The 9,431-nt window shown below is 60.6% G+C and overlaps 1 pseudogene; it reads right to left on the minus strand.

Annotated features, from left to right (window-relative positions):
• Positions 1–728: 728 nt before the first annotated feature.
• Positions 729–1,591, minus strand: LOC141584510 (carboxy-terminal domain RNA polymerase II polypeptide A small phosphatase 2 pseudogene; annotated as a pseudogene).
• Positions 1,592–9,431: the final 7,840 nt, after the last annotated feature.

Below are 9,431 nucleotides of genomic sequence, written 5' to 3' on the forward strand. Positions count from 1 at the left end.
ACGTGAGAGCAAGTGTATGAGTGTGAGTGCGATTGTGAGTGCGAGTGTGTGAGTGTATGTGTGTGAGTGCAAGTATGGAGTGCGAGTATGTGTGATTGCGAGTATGGCGTGAGTGCAAGTGTGTGTGCGAGTATGAGTGTATCAGAGTGCGAGTGTGAGCGTATGTGTGAGTGCAAATGTAAGTGCGAGTGTGTAAGTGTGAGTGTGAGTGCGTGAGTAGCAGTAGTGACTGCGAGTGCGAGTGTGAGTGAGCGCGTGTGAATGTAAGGGCGAGTGTGTTAGTGCGAGTGAGTGCAAGCATGAGTGCGAATGTGAATGCGAGTGCATGTGTGTGAGAGCGAGTGAGTGCCAGTGTGTGAATGCGAGTGTGTATGAGTGTGTATGGGTGTGAGTGTATGTGTGTGAGTGCGAGTGTGTGAGTGTATGAGTGCAAATGAGTGTGAGTGCGAGTGTGAGTGTGAGTGCGAGTGTGTGTGAGAGTACCAGTGAGTCCAAGTATGAGTGTGAGTGCAACTGTGAGTGTGAGGGCAAGTATGGAGTGTGAGTGCGAGTGTATGAGTGCGAGTGTGGTGTGTGAGTGCGAGTATGAGTGTGAGTGCAAGTGAGTCCATGAGCAAGTATGAGTGTGAGTGTGAATGAGTGCGAGTGAGTCAGTGAGCGTGGATGTGAGTGCAACTGAGTGGGTGACTGTGTGATTGTGAGTGTGAGTGCGAGTGTGAGTGCAAGTGTCAGCGTGACTGTGAGTGTGAGTATGAGTGAGTGCGAGTATGGAGTGTGTGTGTTAGTGTATGAGTGTGAGTGCGAGTGCAGGTGAAACACTGCTGGAGCCGCAGTTCATGGCGACACACACACACACACACACACACACTCAGCCGCACACACACGTTGACGACTTGGCGGCAGGCGGCTCGGGTGCCGTTGGCCTGGCACCTGCCCGCGCGGCGCCTCGCTCGCCTTAAAGCCCTTTCCAGCCACTTCTCACGGCCGTGGGTGAGGCGCTCTGGCTCGCACCCTGCCACGCCGATCACCAAGGCACAGTGTGGGACACGCCCCTGCTGGGATGGCCGCCGCCTGGAAGCGGGGAAGGCTCAGGGGCCCGCAGCCGCCCAGGGCTGGTGTAGACGTGCCGCCCAGGGATGGTGTAGACGTCCTCTGCTCCGCGCAGCTCCTCCAAGATTGGGATCCGGTTCAGCAACGCGGCGTCTGCCGAGTCATCACACCAGGACTGCACGGGCACCGCATTCTCAGGGTGGAAGGCGTCAGACGCAGGCGCGTTGCCCAGGACGAGAGGCTTCCTCGGGTCCCTCCCCAGGCGGCTGAGGTCCTTGACGGCGCAGCCCCGGTGAAACGCGCAGGACTCACGGAACAGGCGGGCCCGGAGCACCCCACGCGTGTCCGGCAGGTCCGTCGAGGGGTCAGCATGCTTGGCCAGGCTGGCAGCGAAGAGAACACGTTCCAAGGGTTGCCCCACGCGTCTCAGGAACGCATCCGCATAAGGCCTCTTGGGCACATACCCCTGGTGACTGGTCCCCTCGATCTCTGTTGGCACGATGACGTCAGCATTGTTGACTGACTTAAAGGAGCTGTGCATGAGCAAGAATTAACACGAGCACCCGGGCAGGAATGGAGACTGGGACGGAGAGGAATGGAGACCATGGGACAGAGGAACGCCTGGGGCGGGAATGGAGACAAGCGGACGGAGAGGAGCGCCTGCGGAGAGCCGAGTCCACGGACACTGGAGTCCGGGCTGAATGTGGGGGACACACGAGGAGGGCCAATAAAAATGGATTTGCTTAAACAAACGGTGAGGTGTCCGGAATGGGGTGCTGCGGTATGAACGTGTCCCCCTCAATTCCTCTGCTGAGATTCCGGCCCCCAGTGTGCTCGTATTGGAGGTGGAATGCGTTGGGAAGAGATGGGGTCGTAAATATGGAGCCCTTACGGTGGGACGCGTGGCCGGCCACACCGGCGGAGACCCCCCCGCAGCCCTTCCGCCAGGTGAAACGCAGGAAGACAGAAGCTGCGGAGCGGGAAACGGGCCCTCCGCCGCCGAACCCCGGCGCTCGCTCCCTCCCGGCAGGACCCCAGAGCCTGGCACCACGCGCACGCAGAACCGCTCTGCCTCGGCCCGCCGCGCGCGGCTGCACTGCGGCCTCACTCAAGTTCCATTTGCTGTCGAAGGAAGGCACGAATGAGCCTCCCCCTTTTTATTGAGGAAATCACCGTCTCAAAGAAGACGAGACACTCACTTGAAGTTCTGTGCGTCAGTGAGTGGTGCTCAAGGACCTCTGAGCCCGGCCCGTGTGGTTCCAAGCCACCCTGGGACTGCCCCACCAGGCTTCCGAGCTGAAGAGGTCTCGTTTACGCACGACTCACCAGAAGCCGAAGTCCGCCTTCCCTGGAGGCTGGGATGTGCATGTCATGGTTTTGCTTTTCTAGTATTCAGAAAGAATCAGGTGAAAGTCTGCATCTAATTTTGAACGTGCTGTCTAGGCCGGAATGTACCCATGTCTTCTGCTTAGGGGCAAGGGTGTTTCCTCTGTGGGGTTTCTCTGTCTACCGAAGTGAATTTGCAGCTTGGAGCAGGCAGGTTTACATTACGTTACTCAAAGGCAGACCATGAAGGAAAAGCTGGCAGGAACGTCCCGTCTCGGTTGGGGCTCCCCTGGGGAGGAAGAGCAGCCTGTGAGGGGCGCATTCCCGTCTACACAGCCAGCACCCTGTGAGGGGCGAGTTCCTGTCTACACAGCCAGCACCCTGTGAGGGGCGTGTTCCTGTCCACACAGTGAGCAGCCTGTGCTGTGTCTTGATCACCGTCCAGGCGGAATCCTGCAGCATTCTGTGCCCTTCTGACTGCTCAGTCGGACTCAGCAAGGTGAACAACCAGCTGATCAAAACAAATCACATCAAGGTCAGAAGGGCAGTCCAGGTGCCCCTGACGTGGGGCAGGTCTGGGTAGTGGGTGCTACCATGCCCTGGGCTCCAGGGTGCTGGGTGCTGGGAACTCTGGTAGCCCAGAGAGGAGCCACCAGGATCCCTTCGGAGATCCAGAGGCTTGGAGGGGTCGGGGGAGGCTTGGAGGGGCTGGGGGAGGCTCAGAGGGGCTGGGGGAGGCTCAGGGGTTGGGGAGGCTCAGAGGGGCGGGGGAGGCTCGGAGGGACGGGGGAGGCTCGGAGGGGCTGGGTGGGAGGGTTGGGAGCTCGGAGGGGCAGGGACTGTCAGAAGAACCACCCCCAGTGGCCCCTTTGCTGCTCTCTGTGCTCCCCTGTCTGGGTCTCGACAGTCCCTGCGTGTATTGGGTAAACATCTGCATGCATGGGCCCCAATTCCTTTCATCCTGTAAAACCTTGGACTTCCATCATGAAGCCACACCAGCGACACAGGCCATTACCTCCCGGAGGCATGCCGGCCACGCACAGCCGCCTCCCAGGACGCAGGCCAGAATGAGATCTGGGATTTCAAAGACCCACAGACCTGGGCTCAGCGGAGCTGAGGGCTCAGACCAGCGCTGGACACAGCTCCACACACGGAGCTGGGAGTGGCCCCTTCTCCCTGGAGGGCAGGACCCAGGTGCAGCCGGCTGGCAGCCGGGGACCCCAGGGGGACAGAGGCCCAACCCCCGCTTCCTTGGACACATTAGGGCCAGGAATAGCAAGACCCGTCTCCTCACACAGGGACAGTATTCTCACGGGCAGTTTTCTAACATTTGTAAGCTAAAACTACGCCAGGTGATTCGGGGGGACCGGAAGTGAGGCTGTGGTGCTCCCATCCGCTTCCTGTGGGGCCAGGAGGGTGCTGACCGCCTGGGGACCCCGCCAGCCGTGTCGACCCTGAGATCCAGTGCACGTGTCCAGGGGAGACAGCAGGCCACCCCACGGCCCACTGGGGGCTTGCTTTGTTCTGGCGGGAGACCCCTGAACAACTTCTTTTCATAATGGAATTGTAAGGAAAAGGCATCCATTACTTTGAGTGAAGGAAAATACTAGAACTTGGGAGAGCAGCGGGTGTCCCGGGGTTGACCCTGGGACGTGCTGCTTATCCAAGGCCAGGCTCTCCGGGCACGGGGCTGGGTGGGGAGGCTGCCATGCCGGACACATCTGCCCGGACAGCCAGAGTCTTCCAGGAGACGTGGGGCAGCACGTCTGGAACTTGGTGCAGAGGCTGGGGTGGAGGGGAGCCCCCACCTTGGGGACAGCCCATCCCAGGAAGGGCCCAGCTTCTGGCAGGACCAAGGGAGGGGCTGTCACTGGGGCCTGAGGCTGCGGCCGAGGCTCAGGGCCCTGGCGGGCAGGTGTGGCGCGGGCGGCACGGAGCACAGGTGCGGTTTGTCCCCCTGTGGCTGCAGCTTCTCCTGGGCCCGGGATGGACAGGGAAGGGGAGGGTGATTCATGCAGATGCTCGAGAAGACAGGGGCCCAGTCTTGGCCCTCGGGATGCAGCAGCTTGCCGAGCCCTGACCCAGGGCACTCTAGGAGGCAGGCCAGGGTGGGAGGGACTTACTTTTTCCCACCGTGAGCCAGGGCTAGGCCTGTGGGCCTCAGGAGGACATCCCCTCCACAGCCGCCACCTCCTGTGGTTTTCCAGAACCCAAGGGCCTTGAAGGGCTAATCGGGCCCTGCAGAGAAGACCCCCAGGCAGGGCACAGCCGCATCCTGGGCTGGGTGTGTGACTTTCTGGAAGACTCTCTTCCCTGGCCCTGGCCTTGCTGTCCCGGGGTGAGGGGCGGAGGTGGGAAGCTGCCTGCCTGTCCATTTCAGTGGGGTCAGCAGAAACGCTTCCAGGAAAATCAGCCCAGTCATCTCTGCCACACTCCTGGAGGAAGAGCGCAGGGGCAGCTGTCACTCAGCAGCTGCCAGGGTTGGCGGGTGGCCGGGGCAGCGACCAGCCGTCAGCTCACCCGATGTCCAAGGACAGCCATCAGCCTGTCTGGAGGTGCACGTCACCCCCGGGCGGCTGGGGGTCACCCTGCTTCCTGCTCCTTCTCGTGCCCCGAGGACAGCGGGCACAGGCACCAGCTCCTCCCCTGCCTGCCTCCCCGGGCCGTCGCCTGGTCCTGCGTTAGGGAAGAAGGTGAAAGATGGGCGGTGGGGGGACCGCTGGGGACACTAGACCCACAGCACACCCCTGCTGGCGCTGCGAGGATGGCGTCCCCTGTGTCCTTGGGCCCGCGGGACCACGGCCTTACCCCTCTCTGCATCCCTGCGGGAGCCTTTGTCTCTCACCTTCGGAACAGCCACTGCCCTGTGCTGGGACCCGAGCTCCCCTTCGGTGGAGAGCAACAATGACAGCCCCCATCTGGCCTGGCGCCACGCCTGCCTGTCCCCCTGCCCCCTGGCAGTGGAGCCGTCCTCGAGCCTGGGAGGAAAGAGCAGCTCAGTGTTCCAGGGCTCGCTGGCCCCACACTGCCCTTCACCGCACACACCGCGGGAGGGGCGGCTGCCACGCCCCCTCGCCAGGGGGACAAACTGGAACGGCGGTTTGAGCAAAGGCTGGAGAAATCACGCAAGGTCAATACCAGGATGTGCAAATAGAACTGGCTCAGACTGGAAATTCAAGGGGGACACACTCTGCCGGTGAAATCCAGGTTCCTGCCTGGGGTGGGACCACTGGCTCCATTCAGCAGGGACTTCCAGGCTCCACCCGGGGACGCCGTGTAGACTGAACATCCGGGTGCTCGCAGAAACCTTCATTTTCAGCCAGAGGCTTCTTTTGACTCTGCCTGGGGCCAAGTCCTCGAGTGTCGCGGCTGCCTCCCCTGCCCGTTCGTCCTCAGCACATGGCTGCAGCCTATCTCCATCCCTGTGCTCTGTGCCATCACCACAAGGACCGACTGTCCCCTGGGCAGGCAGTAGGGTTCCATGGGGCCCCATCTGGGGGCCTGGCTGGCTCCCCGGAGGAACCAGAGCATCCTGGACACGGCTGTCCTCTGCTGCGGCCAGCAAAGGTCCCTGGGAGATGAGACCTCTCCGTGAGCATGGACTGAAAGAGACCATTGCCTACCCAACCCAGTGCCCCACACCGCTGTGCTTTCTGCCCTTACCCCTGGGACCCAGATCTAGAGACAGACTGGCCCGTTGTGCAGGAGAAGGGGACCCCCCGTGCACCAGCCCTGCCCTCCGTACAGGACGGGGCTGGGGCCAGGCTGGAGTGAGGGCTGTGACGGGATCCGGGCAGCAGCACCAGAGAGGTTTGGGTGCCATGAAGGGGTGGCTGGGTGGAGACACAGGGACCCTCACAGGGTCAGCTTCGTTCTGCCACACACAGGCACACACTGGCAGGTTTGCCCGGCGGGTCAGAGAGCTGAAACAGCTGCGCCGGACACTGAGTAGGGGCGGCGGGGGGGCTGCAGCCACTCGGGGGTCTGCTCAAGGCCTTGGGCCCTGGAGGGTAGAATCTGCATAGACCTGGGGACAAGTGTGAGCAGCAGGACCCCCAGGAGATCGGGAAGAGCTGCCCTGGAGGGTCCTGGTGGAAGCTTCGACTGTAGGTGCGGCCCCTCGGGAGCAGGTTGGGGGATGTATTTTCTCCTGACACAGCAGGTTTCTATTTATCGAAACTTCGAATATTTATTTGAAAAGGTGTTTGTTGAGCGCCCCCTGTGTCGCTGCAGCTGTAAGAAGTGCTGTGGAGGGTTAGACACCGGTGAGGACTGGCAGGTCGCGCTCACCTTCATGGCCCCAAAAGGGGCACCTGTGCCCTGGCAGGCGAGGCTTGGGAAGAGAAGGTGAGGGCCTCCAATCAGCCTCCGGGCTGCCTGGCACGGAATGGAAGACGGCTAGCAAGGATGCTGTGGCCAGACTCCCCGCCAGGACAGAGCTGAGGGACAGAGCTGGGGTCTGACCCGGGAAACCTGCAGAGTGGGTGCTGAGCCACTCCCACTGCCCCTGGGCACACACAGGGAGTCTGGCCCAGGTTTAGCCTCCAGGGCTGCCGGCTGGGGCCCAAGCCAGCCCAGACACCCTCGGGCAGGGCACACCTGGAGAGAACTCCCAGCGCCTGCTCCAAGGCCACATAAGCAGGTTCCCCACCTGGGAGAGGAGGGCCAGCTGCCTCAGACAGCATGGATTGGAACCACGTGAAATGGAAACTGGCCAGGCACGATGGCTCACTCCTGCAGTCCCAGCACTTTGGGAGGCAGGTCGTTCATCTGAGGTCAGGAGTTCGAGACCAGACTGACCAACATGGAGAAACTCCGTCTCTACCAAAAACACAAAATTAGCCGGGTGTGGTGGCGGGCACCTGTAATCCCAGCTACTCTGGAGGCTGTGGCAGGAGAATTGCTTGAACCCGGGAGGCGGAGGTCGCGGTGAGCCGAGATTGTGCCACTGCACTCCAGCCTGGGCAACAAGAGGGAAACTCCATAAAAATTAAATAAATGAAAGAAAGAGAAAAGCAAGCATTGCCACTGGAATGACAATGACAGAAGTCATCATTCACAACATTCCCAGCAGCATCCTGACCTCCTCATTCGTGGGAGTGATCAGGAGAGCCGGCCTGCAGCCAGCAGCGCCCAGAGGACTGGGCCTGCTCCACCCGGGCAGCGAGGAGCAATGTGCTGCGTTGGATGGTCTCTGCCTTCCAGAAAGCCATTTGTATCCTCGTTGGGGCGTAATTCGGGTGACAGGCAGTGATATCCTGAGCGTGGTCACTGCGCCTTCAGCCGTGGTTGCGGCTGGTGGAATGATGGATGCAGGCTTTCGAGGCTGCGCAGTGATGATTCAGATCTTCAGTGGCATTTACGACACGTTTGCAGTGGCTGCGAGAGCAAGGGCTGCTTCCCCAGCGACTCCTGCCGCTGGCCACCGCGCCCTCCCTCTGGCCTCTCGGGTCCTGCTGAGGGCCTGGGCCTCCCTCTCTTCTCGGGCTGCTCCGAGTCTCAGCTCTGCCCGGCAGGCAGCGGCCCCCTGCCTCTTTAGCCTTCCGATTGGGGTGAATTGGGGTGGAGGCAGCCAGGATGCTGGGCCCATCGGGGGCCCTGGTGTCTGGGCTGAGGGGGCGTGGAGCCTCCCTGACTTCCTGCCACGTGAGGGTCCAGGTGGCCGCAGCGATGCTGGGTGCGTCCAGCCTGGCAGGCGTGTGGGGATCCTGGGAGGCGCGTGGAGCCGATGGGAGCCGCGCTCACAGCCACAACCCCTGCAGAGGCTATGGAGACGCTGTGAGCTCAGGAGTCGCTCCCCCGACAAGGCCTGCAGAAACCCCTGGGCGGGGATTTGGCACCGAGACAGCCGCAGGGGCTCGAGACAGCACACTCGGCTGGTGAATGCCCAGGCCAAGGCCCGGGCGAGGACCGTGGACCTGAGCAAAGATGTTTCGAGGTCGTTTTCCCCAAATTGTCCCTGCCCTTGCCGCGGCGGAATGTTCTGGGGCCCTGTTTGTGGTCCTCGTCACTGGTTCTTCCTTTCTCTAATGCCAGATTCTAGACCATGAAAACCACGGGCTGCCTGGATCATGGCTCTCTCCTCTGTTCTGGACTTCCTGATCATGTAGGAGGTTGCCAGTGGCCTCCATCTTCCCCCAGGGCAAGGTCCTGACTCCCGGCGGGTGCTCCCAGAAGAGGCCCAGGCTGGGTGAGGCTCAGGGGACTCCCCTTGGAAGGGGGCTGTGAGCATCCGTGGCTGGCCATCCAATGTGGTGATCAATGTTACCAACAGAAATGAAGAGGCCTCTTGGATGGGAAGGAGGGAGGCGGGAGGTCTGTGTGTGATTTTGGAGGAGGGAGCGGGAGGAGGGCGGAGGGAGGAGGGAAGTCTCTGGCGCAAGCTGTTGCTCGGCATGTCGCTAGTCCTGTGGGTCTAGCGTGGGACCAGAAAGGCAAGGGTGTCAACACTTACACACACAAGGGCCCAGGGTTCACCTGAGGGCCACAGGCACCCTTCTAACAATAGACACAACTCCTGCTTCCAGGAGGGTTCCGGTCCCACTGGAACCAGGGACAGGTGCGCGTTGCCCATCCAGGTGAGACAGGCCTGAACTGTGCTCTGTGGCAAGGCCACCCCGGACGAGAGAAGAACAGAGACCCTCCCTCGGAGAGTGGTGTCTGTCCAGCGGCCGCACAGCAGGCTGCCAGGGCGGGGCAGAGCCTCCTGCCAGTGGCCTGAGACCTCTGGAGAGCAGCTTATCTGGCAGGGGGGCTGGGTGAGGGCTTAGGGCATCTTTTGGGTAGAACAGTAAGACTGGCTTTCTGCTGTGTCCCAGGCTGCTGAGGCCTGGACTGCATGAGGGAAAATCACACATATGCATATAAATTATGGATGTAAATTATATCTTATCTTATGTATCAATTGTGAATTATGCATATGCAATTTATATATAAATTATACATCATCTTTAGATATAAATACAGTGTTTTATCCTATGGCGCCTGTATTTATATATTAATATGCTGCTTTTCTGCTTTGTATTTTCAGTTAATAATTAATGCTGAAATTTTTT

This window comes from Saimiri boliviensis, chromosome 5 (assembly GCF_048565385.1).
Source record: "Saimiri boliviensis isolate mSaiBol1 chromosome 5, mSaiBol1.pri, whole genome shotgun sequence".
Taxonomy (NCBI): domain Eukaryota; kingdom Metazoa; phylum Chordata; class Mammalia; order Primates; family Cebidae; genus Saimiri; species Saimiri boliviensis.